This window comes from Enhydra lutris, unplaced genomic scaffold, assembly GCF_002288905.1.
Source record: "Enhydra lutris kenyoni isolate GAN:26980312 unplaced genomic scaffold, ASM228890v2 scaffoldscaffold17, whole genome shotgun sequence".
In the NCBI taxonomy this organism is placed as follows: domain Eukaryota; kingdom Metazoa; phylum Chordata; class Mammalia; order Carnivora; family Mustelidae; genus Enhydra; species Enhydra lutris.
In genome coordinates, this window is record NW_019154101.1 from 14739221 (window position 1) to 14749939 (window position 10719).

Consider the following 10719-nt stretch of genomic DNA (forward strand, 5'->3'; position numbering starts at 1 on the left):
CTCACTCTCTTGGTCTTATCTGGTTTCATTCTTTTAGACTTCAACTTCTAAAGATCCCATTTTGCTATCTGGCCTTAACCCTGATGCTTCACACCTTCACACCTTCCCTTGCTTTCCAGAATGTCCACATGTGATACTGTGATATATATATATATATATATTTAAACCAAATATATATATATATATATATATATATATATATATATATATATATATATATTTGGTCTTAGACTTATCAAAAAGAAAAGAGAAACACACAAATAAATAAAATCATGAATGAAAGAGGAGAGATCACAACCAACACCAAAGAACTACAAACAATTATAAGAACATATAATGAGCAACTATACCCCAGCAAATTTAACAATCTGGAAGAAATGGATGCATTCCTAGAGACATATAAACTACCAAACCTGAACCATGAAGAAATAGAAAACCTGAACAGACCCATAACCAGTAAGGAGATAGAAGCAGTTATCACAAATCTCCCAACAAACAACAGCCCAGGGACAGACATCTTCCCAGGGAAATTCTAACAAACATTTAAAGAAGAATTAATACCTATTCTCCTGAAATTGTTCCAAGATGTAGAAATGGAAAGGAAAACTTCCAAACTCATTTTATTAGGCCAGCATTACCTTGATCCCAAAACCAGACAAAGACCCCATCAAAAAGGAGAATTATAGACCAATATCCTTGATGAACACAGATGTGAAAATTCTCACCAAAATACTAGCCAATAAGATCCAACAGTACATTAAAAGGATTATTCACCACGACCAAGTGGGATTTATTCCTGGGCTGCAAGGTAGGTTCAACATCTACAAATCAATCAATGTGATACAATACATTAATAAAAGAAAGAACAAGAACCATATGATACTCTCAATAGATGCTAAAAAAGCATTTGACAAAGTACAGCATCCTTTCTTGATGAAAACTCTTCACAGTGTAGGGATAGAAAGTACATACATCAATATCATCAAAGCCATCTATGAAAAATCCACAGCGAATATCATACTTAGTGGGGGAAAATAGAGCTTTTCCACTAAGGTCAGGAACATGGCAGGGATGTCCATTACCACCATTGCTATTCAACATAGTACTAGAAGCCCTAGCCTCAGCAATCAGACAACAAAAAGAAATAAAAGGCATCCTAATCGGCAAAGAAGAAGTCAAACTCTCACTCTTGCAGATGATATGATACTTTATGTGGAAAACCCAAAAGACTCCACTCCAAAACTGCTAGAACTCATCCAGGAATTCAGTAAAGTATCAGGATATAAAATCAATGCACAGAAATCAGTTGCATTTCTATACACCAACAGGAAGACAGAAGAAAGAGAAATTAAGGAGTTAATCCCATTTACAATTGCACCCAAAACCATAAGATACCTAGGAATAAACCTAACCAAAGTGACAAAGAATTTGTACTCAGAAAACTATAAAGTACTCATGAAAGAAATTTAGGAGGACACAAATAAATGGAAAAACGTTCCATGCTCATGGATTGGAAGAACAAATATTGTGAAAATGTCTATGCTACCTAAAGCAATCTATATGTCTAATGCAATCCCTATCAAAATACCATCAATTCTTTTTTTCAAAGAAATGGAATAATCCTAAAGTTTATATGGAACCAGAAAAGACCCTGAATAGCCAGAGGAATGTTGAAAAAGAAAGCCAAAGGTGGTGGCATCACAATTCCAGACTTCAAGCCCCATTATAAAGCTGTCATCATCAATGTCATCACCATCACCAAGCTGTTTTCACCAACAGTATGGTACTGGTACAAAAACAGACACATAAATCAATAGAACAGATAGAGAGCCCAGAAATAGACCCTCAACTCTATGATCAACTAACCTTCGACAAAGCCGGAAAGAATGTCCAATGGAAAAAAGACAGTCTCTTCATCGGATGGTGTTGGGAAAATTGAACAGCCACATGCAGAGAAATGAAACTGGACCATTTCCTTACACCACACACAAAAATAGACTCAAAATGGATGAAGGACCTCCATGTGAGACAGGAATCCATCCAAATCCTTGAGGAGAACACAGGCAGCAACCTCTTTGACCTCAGCCGCAGTGACTTCTTCCTAGAAACATCGCCAAGGGCAAGGGAAGCAAGGGCAAAAATGAACTATTAGAACTCCATCAAGAACAAAAGCTTTTGCACAGCAAAAGAAACAGTCAACAAAACCAAAAGACAACTGACAGAATGTGAGAAGATATTTGCAAAGGACATATCAGATAAAGGGCTCATATCCAAAATCTATAAAGAATTTATCAAACTCAACACCCAAAGAACAAATAATCCAATCAAGAAATGGGCAGAAGACATGAACAGACATTCCTGCAAAGAAGACATCCAGATGGCCAACAGACATATGAAAAAGTGCTCTGTGTCCCTCGGTATCAGGGAAATACAAATCAAAACCACAAGGAGATACCACCTCACACCAGTCAGAATGGCTAAAATTATCAAGTAAGGAAACGACAGATGCTGGTGAGGATGTGGAGAAAGAGGAACCGTCCTACACTGTTGGTGCAAATGCAAGCTGGTGCAGCCACTCTAGAAAGCAGCATGAAGTTTCCTCAAAAAGTTGAAAATAGAGCTACCCTACGACCCAGCAATTGTATTACTGGGTATTTACCCTAAAGATACAAACATAGTGATCCGAAGGGGCACATGCACCTTAATGCTTAGAGCAGCAATGTCCACAATAGCCAAACTATGGGAAGAACCTAGATGTCCATCAACATGAATGGATAAAGAAGATGGGACACATATATATGCAATGGAATACTATGCAGCCACCAAAAGAAATGAAATCTTGCCATTTGCAACGACATGGATGGAACTAGAGTGTATTATGTCGAGCGAAATAAGTCAATCAGAGAAAGACAATTATCATATGATCTCCCTGATATGAGGAATTTGAGAGGCAGAGTCAGAAGTGAGGTTTGGGGGGTAGGAAAGGAAAAAATGAAACAAGATGAGATTGGGAGGGAGACAAACCATAAGAGACTCTTAAGTCTCACAAAACAAACTGAGGGTTGCTAGGGGGAGGAGGGGTGTGGAGAGGGTGGTTGAGTTATGGACTTTGGGTAGGATATGTGATATGGTGAGTGCTGTGAAGTGTGTAAGCCTGACGATTCACAGACCTATACCCCTGGGGCAAATAATACATTATATGTTAATAAAAATAATTAATAATATATATAATATATATATAAATAATTAATAATATATATATGGTCTTTTCCCTGTTTCTGGCACAGAGCTCCTAAAACCTTTGGAGTTTTCCCTAAGTCAAATAATACAATATATGTATTATACAAATAATACATTATATTTATTAACAATTAGTTAATAATAATTAATTATATAATCATTATATATAATTATTATATATCATTATATATTATTAATATAATAATAATATTTAATAATTGTTAATAATTTATCGATTATTTATCAATTAATATTATTAATAACAATTAATAATATCAATATATTATTAATATATTATTAATATATAATAATTATATATTAATAATCATTAATTAATTAATGATTAATAAAGATAATTAATGCATTGTATGTTAATAAACATTATAGGTTAATACATTATATTATTACAATGTAATATATTATAATACATTATATGTTAACAAAAATAATTTTATATATATGTGTGTGTGTGTATATATATGTGTGTGTGTATATATATATATTTGGTCTTTTCCCTGTTTCTGACACAGAGCTCCTAAAACCTTTGGAGTTTCCTAAGTGAAGAGAGCTTGACAGATAGTGGCAGAATGGAGTTGAATTGTAGGACACCCAGCTGGTGTCCAAGAATTGTTTGATGGTGGTGGGAAAAGTGCAGATACATTGGAACTGGTCAGAATTGTATCATATCTAGGATGCTTGCTCCTCCTTGCTCATATGACTGGCTTCCTTGGAAAACCTACATATTGCTCTGCGTCAGAATTTACTTTTCTGTGTTCTTCATTCAGCCACAGCCCCAAGGGACTATGCCTAGGGTCAGAGCTAAGGGAAGGGGTATTAGAGAAGATAAAATTTTTTTTCCTCTTATCTCCTTTGTTCCAATCATGGCCATAGGTATCTGTAAGCATTTTCTGGGTATCCGAAGGGAAAGAGATTTAGAGAAAGGAGCTTTCTTGCTCATTTACTTAGGACCCATTTTTTTTTAAATATTTTATTTATTTATTTATTTGACAGAGAGAGAGAGAGAGAGAGAGAGATCACAAGTAGGCAGAGAGAGGAGGAAGCAGGCTCCCTGCTGAGCATAGAGCCCTATGCAGGCCTCGATCCCAGGACCCTGAGATCATGACCTGAGCTGAAGGCAGAGGCTTAACCCACTGAGCCACCCAGGCGCCCAGGACCCATTTTTTTAAGTCTTCTTTCTTTTTACTCTATAAAGTACAACACTCGACACGATATCCTGCATTTGTCTTTTATTATCACCCACTCAAATGTAGCCTCTACATGTCAGTGACAATTTCAGAAAGATTGAACAAAGGTGCTGCTCCCCATTTGCCTTTAATGGCCTTCCATCATGCTCAGCTTTCTCAACAAGGATGTGGCCACCAAATTACCATCCTCAGGGGAAGCGAACATCAGGAGAGGAACTTGAGAAAGCCCATCCATTCATAGCAACCATGTTCTTGAGTGCTCTCCCTTTGCCACATCTTCTGGTGGTGTACATGGCACTGTTATGCTCCTGGGAGAGGCACAGATGGTTGGAGGTCAGAATCAGACAAACCAGCACAGAAAGCACGCAGAGTCCTTACAGAAGTGGGGCTCAAAGATTCACAACATTTTAAAGTCGCAGTGAGTTAGTGATTGAGATTCTATTGCCACAAAGATTATCAAATGAGAGTGTCTTGCTGCACAGTGTTATAATAAGCAGAAATCTTTTGAATGTATTGGGCAGACTTCAACATAAATGATGAGAGTGGGGTCACTGCTCTGCAAGAAATCTTCGCTTGGAATTGGAGAATTGTTAAATTATTATACAGTTCAGATAGGTATTGAATCCATTCATTTTTGCAGTACAAAAACACCAAAAAAAAAAAAAAAAGCCCATTAATGCCTTCCTAAAGACTTTCACTAGTACCAATTTTAACCAAGGTGAAATATATTTAATTGTGTGATCTAAGGTTTCAGATCAATTTTGCTGAGGGAAGACCTTTCTGAAGAGTAATTGTTTGTTTGAAACTTTTAGATAATTCAGAACGTATTTTATTATGATTTTAAAGGGGTCATCTTTTTTTTTTTAACCTTACCCATGGCACAGAAGACATTAACATTCCCATGCAGCCTTAGTAATGCTCAGTTTTTCGTGGGAGAGGCATACTTATACATAATGCAGTTCATTCTCTCATCTCTATTAGTAGGGATTGCTTAGCATATTGAAACTGCAGGAGAATTATGAGTTGATGTAACTCAAATGGAGGATAGACCCTGGCCAAGTGGGCTGACTTAGTGTAGCAGCATAATCTCCACGTCGGTGTCTACCCTTTAAATCACTGCTAATCACTGTGTGCACAGCCCTGCTGGTCCATTAACAAGAAAATAAACAGAAATAGTTGAAAACACTGATGTTTGATTGATTCACTATGAATTTTTAAAAATAATTTTTTAAAGATTTTATTTATTTATTTGAGAGAGAGAGAGCACGAGAAGGTGGAGGGTCAGAGGGAGAAACAGACTCCCCGCCGAGCAGGGAACCTGATGCGGGACTCGATCCCAGTACTCCAGGATCATGACCTGAGCTGAAGGCAGTCTCTTAACCAACAGAGCCACCCAGGCGTCCTGACTATGAATTTCTTGGGCACTTGCTATATGCCAGAGCTGTCCTAGGCCCTAGGTATGGAGCAGTATAATTAAACAGATAAGTTTCTGCACTCAGGAACTTGTGAAACAACACAACCAGATGAATCAAAACCAGGATCAAAACAAACCATAGGTTTGCTCTAAGTATTTTTGTACTTGGCTTTTTTTTCTTAAATGAACTGTTGGTTCCCCACCCAAATGTTGGCTCCGACCATTTGGCATTTGGGCAGAACACCATGTTTAATGATTTTTACATTCCCCTCCAGATATTTGCAGTCTTTGCTCACCTCATGTCCTCCAGTTTCGCTCTTCCCTTTGACTTCTGCTTTTCCCATTACTTCAAGCTGGGACTTCATGCTGGTGACCTTGGCCCTAGGAAACCTGCCCATTTCCACCTCCTCATGCCCTGGCAGCCTGAGAGGCCAAGAAATCTTCTGGAGCTGCCGGCATGGCGATGGCATCTGCGATCACAGAGGCTGAGTGGACGTGATATGGATTGTTTCTACTTCTATGATCTCAGGTAAGGAATGATGTGGAAACTTTTTTTGGGGATTGCAGCTGAAAACTCATCATGACAGATTTTCAAATATAATGAGATGATGATCATAAATTGGGAGAACAACATCTGAGAATCCTTCACGTGCCCTCCTGACCATTTCGTTTCTTAGAAGTGAAGAGGGGACCTGCTGTTCTGAACCAAGTTCTGATGAATAAAGGAAGATGAGCAGCTGAGGAGGAAGTGACTGTGTTGGGATATATGTAACAGCCAGAGGAGGAGAGAACCCTAACTTCTAGGGGGAGGTAGATTTTTCAAAAAGCATAATTCCCGAATCCCAGACTCTGGAAGAGCCCAAGAGGTACAAGCGACTATCAAAAAAAAGAAAAAAGAAATCCGACAGACCTGTGAGAAATGGTTCTTATGAGGGATAAAATTTAGTTATCCAAAGAAATAGGGAGGTCTCAGGTGAGTGCATATTTCAGAAGGATGGGCTCCCAGCATCAGGACCCGCAGAACACAATTCCACTCTTGGAATCTGAAGTGAGTGTAAATAACTAGTAGTTGTCTTTCCTTCTCACTTTCCTTCTCACCTTCCGTTTCCCTTGTTTGCTTTTTAATATTTCCTCTGTCTTTTGGTTTCCTTTTGCCTGTGAATTCATTTTTGTGTTTCAATTAATCTCTTTCTTTCATTCCTGGAATTTCTTCTTGCAGATTCTCTTCTTGGATTTCAAGCTACACTCACACAGGATCTCTTGCCCCTCACAGACCTGGTGTGCTCCTGGTCCTATACTTTCACCCCCTGCTTTCTTTTCCCTTTCCTTAGCCCCCTCCATGCCTTCCCATCTCCCAGTTACCATGGCCAGAGAGCCTTCATCAAGACTGTACCTCCAGGTTGGGTGGGGGCTAAGAAGCCCATGAACTTTATAGAGTGATGCTTCTTCCTTCCCTTCAATTCCCGTCATTCCCAGCCCTTCTTTTTTTGACATTAATAGCAGAATGCTTACTTGAAAATCAGAAGATAAATTCAAGACTGAATTAATTCACTTAACAAAGTACAGAGGGATCAGGGTCCCTTTAAGTAGCATCTTCTCAAGTGTTTGTTTACAGATCATTAAATACTTAACTTAGTGAGAAACTAAACGCTGAAATGTTCCAAACCACTGCTGATTAAATAGCAATCTGGAATTAAGATAAGGCAAATCTAAAATTAAAACAACAACAACAACAACAACAAAAACATTCGAAAGGTTCACGTTATCAGATAAGAAGCTGAAATACTTGACTCTCTAGTTCAATAGGAGACACAAGGCCAGCCCAGATCTTGCTTTTTCTGCTTACCGAGATCTGATGTCAGTTTCTGTATCCTTCAGATACCTGTGCTGCTTGTATTACTGGAGATCTCTCCAGGTAAGGAGACAATTGCTCCATTCTCAGCCTGGCCCCCTATTCCCTTCCATCTCTACCCCAGTCTCCCTTGGCCAGAACACTGAAGACTGATGGAAGGGATCCTGCCAAAAATGAATATTCCTATAGTGACTAAAAATGCAAGAATCAAATCAGCAGGTCTAAAACTCATCATGATAAAAATGCTAAAGGTAATAGAAAAGGACATTCAAACCCATAGTTCTAATTAAATGATCAGGATGGGATAAAGGCTTGATGGAGTAGGGATGGGTGGTATAAGGCTAAAGGATTGAAAGAATATCCCTACTAAACTTTGATTTCAACTCTTTTTTACGAGAATGATCTTCAAACTAAAAAGAGTAGAACAAATATAGTTTACAAAGGAACAGAAACCCGAGATAGGGAAGCAACAGTGAGAAAACACTTAGCTCCCTTAAAGGAGGTCAAGTCTCTGGGCAAAGTGCATTCTAACAACTGAAGTGTGTACGGGTGTGATCATGAAACTACTCTTGTTAATTCTGGAGAATTTAGGAAGAGAAGTATGCAAAGTTCAAGATGGGCATATATCATTAATTATTAATAAGGAGAGAAAGTGGATTTCAGATACTGAAGACTAATTTAAAGGCAAATTTGAAATCAAGATTTAGAAGGAGAAGTGATGACCCCTAGCCACAGCGCGGATTTAGGAAATAACTCATTTTCTTCTTCTTTTGTGAGTATTTCATCTCTTTTTATGAACGTTACTTGACAATATGACATAATTCACTTTGTTGATTCATGCATTCAATAAATGGGTCCATTATTAAGTGCTCACCTGGCTCTGAGGTCAGGTATGGGAGGTCAGAGTTAATCAGATCCCAACTCTGACCTTAAGAACTCACAGTCTATCTGGGAACATAAGGAACCTAGAAGCAGGAAGAGATCTGGGCATTACAATGAGTGTGATCTTTGGGTTGTGTTGCATTTGAGGTCTCCAAGTTGGGACATCTAGTTGTTCTTTGGAGGTGTCTGGAGGTCCAGAGAGCTCTTGTCTGGCAAGGTAGATAGGTGGTAAGTAATGCTGTGGCCCGAAGTGAGAAGATGTGAAGGTGAATTGTGGGGCACACTTGAAAGGCAGGTAGTGGCAGCGAAGGACCAGTTAAAGAGACTGAGACAGAACCCTCAGGAAGGTAAAAGGAACATCATGAAAGGGGGGCTATGTGAAAGCCAAAAGAGGTTACAGAAGAGCCAAAAGAGAAATGTTCCAAAAAGAAAAAATACAGGGACTAGAAACATGAGACACGTAAAGTCGATCACTTTTGGAATTTGATCATTGATATACTTAGAAAGGCCACTTTAGTGGAGTGGTGGGGACAGAAGCCAACTGCAGAAATCTAAAGAGTAATGAGATAAGAGGAAATGGAGAGAGGAGAAGGAGATTGTTATGGGCTTTGCTATAAAGGTTAGAGTGGGAGACAGGGTAGAGGGAGGAACTTTTTTTTATGAAGATAGAGTAAACACAGACTCTATTGAATATTTAGGCATTGTGCTGAGTGCTTGACCTACATTATCTCACTTAATCTTCATTACCATCTATAGAGGTGGGTATTATCATGCCCAGTTTATAGATTAAAATACTGAGGCTTAGGGATGGTAAGTCATGTGACCTCAGCACACAAAAAAGGAAGCGGCAGGGATTAAAACTCAAATTTCCCTGGCTATAAAGTCCTGTTTTTACTCAGTATGCTGACCAGTGGTTCTCAGACATTGGTGTGCATGTGAATCACTTAGAGGGCTGGTTAAAACAGATTATTTGGTCTTAGTCCCCAAATTTCTGATTCAGTAGGTTTGGAGTGGGGCCTGAGGATGTGCCTGTCTAGCTTCTTCCCAGGTGGTGCTCATGCTGCTAGTCCAAGGACCAGACATAAGAACCACTGGAACTTAGAAATGCAAATTTTTGGGCCCCAGAGACCCATGATGTAACAAGACTTCCAGGAGATTCTGATGCCTGCTAAACTTTGAGAGCCACTGTGCCAGGCTAAGGAAGAGGTGGAAAACAAAGAGAGAGGAACAATGATGCTTTATGAGACCTAGAGGAGATTGGAAGTACTGGGAATCATCATGGCATAGGTAGAAGGAGCAGCCCTTGGCAGAAGGAGTAGCTGTAACTTCGAAGTGGGAGGAAAAGGAGGGAGGAGGTAAGCATGTGTGCAGAGGCAGCTGAGTGTGTGAGATGGGAGTGGAGAGTGGAAAATCAGGGCCAGGACTATGATTTTCAGTGTTTCAAGCCTTTACCAGACATTTGACATTACTGTTCTTTTTTAAAATAATTTAAAAAAATTTTTTAATAAACATATAATGTGTTATTAGCCCCAGGGGTACAGGTCTGTGAATTGTCAGGCTTACATACTTCACAGCACTCACCATAGCACATACCCTCCCCAATGCCCATAACCCCACCACCCTGTCCCTACCCACCTCCCCACAGCAACCCTCAGTTTGTTTTGTGAGATTAAGAGTCTCTTATGGTTTGTCTCCCTCCCCATCCCAACTTGTTTCATTTATTCTTTTCCTACTCCCCAAGCCCCCCATGTTGCATCTCTACTTCCTCATATCAGGGAGATCATATTATAGTTTGACATCACCTTTTTTGATGCTTTTGTACAAAGGTGAAGAAATGGGGGCTCGCTAAGTATGTCTTCAGTGGTTTTGAAGCTGGCTATCTCCTAGAGGAAGGTTTTTAGGGATGTGCCAGAGGGTTCAATAGAACTTATAATAAACCAGCAGCAAAGCATGGAAAGCACACTCATCAAATCTGAGGATGACACGAAGCTGGGAGCAACAACTAATTACTCGGATGACAGAGTCAAGATTCAAAAAAAGATACTGACAGGCTGGACTGGTGGGCCAAAAGAAACAAGATTAAATTTAATAGGTACAAGTATAACTTTCTGCACTTAAATTTAAAT

At 39.1% G+C, this 10719-nt stretch overlaps 1 pseudogene; it reads right to left on the reverse strand.

Annotated features, from left to right (window-relative positions):
* The window catches only part of LOC111147742, a 58208-nt pseudogene extending 51879 nt beyond the window's left edge, over positions 1-6329 (reverse strand).
* Positions 6330-10719: the final 4390 nt, after the last annotated feature.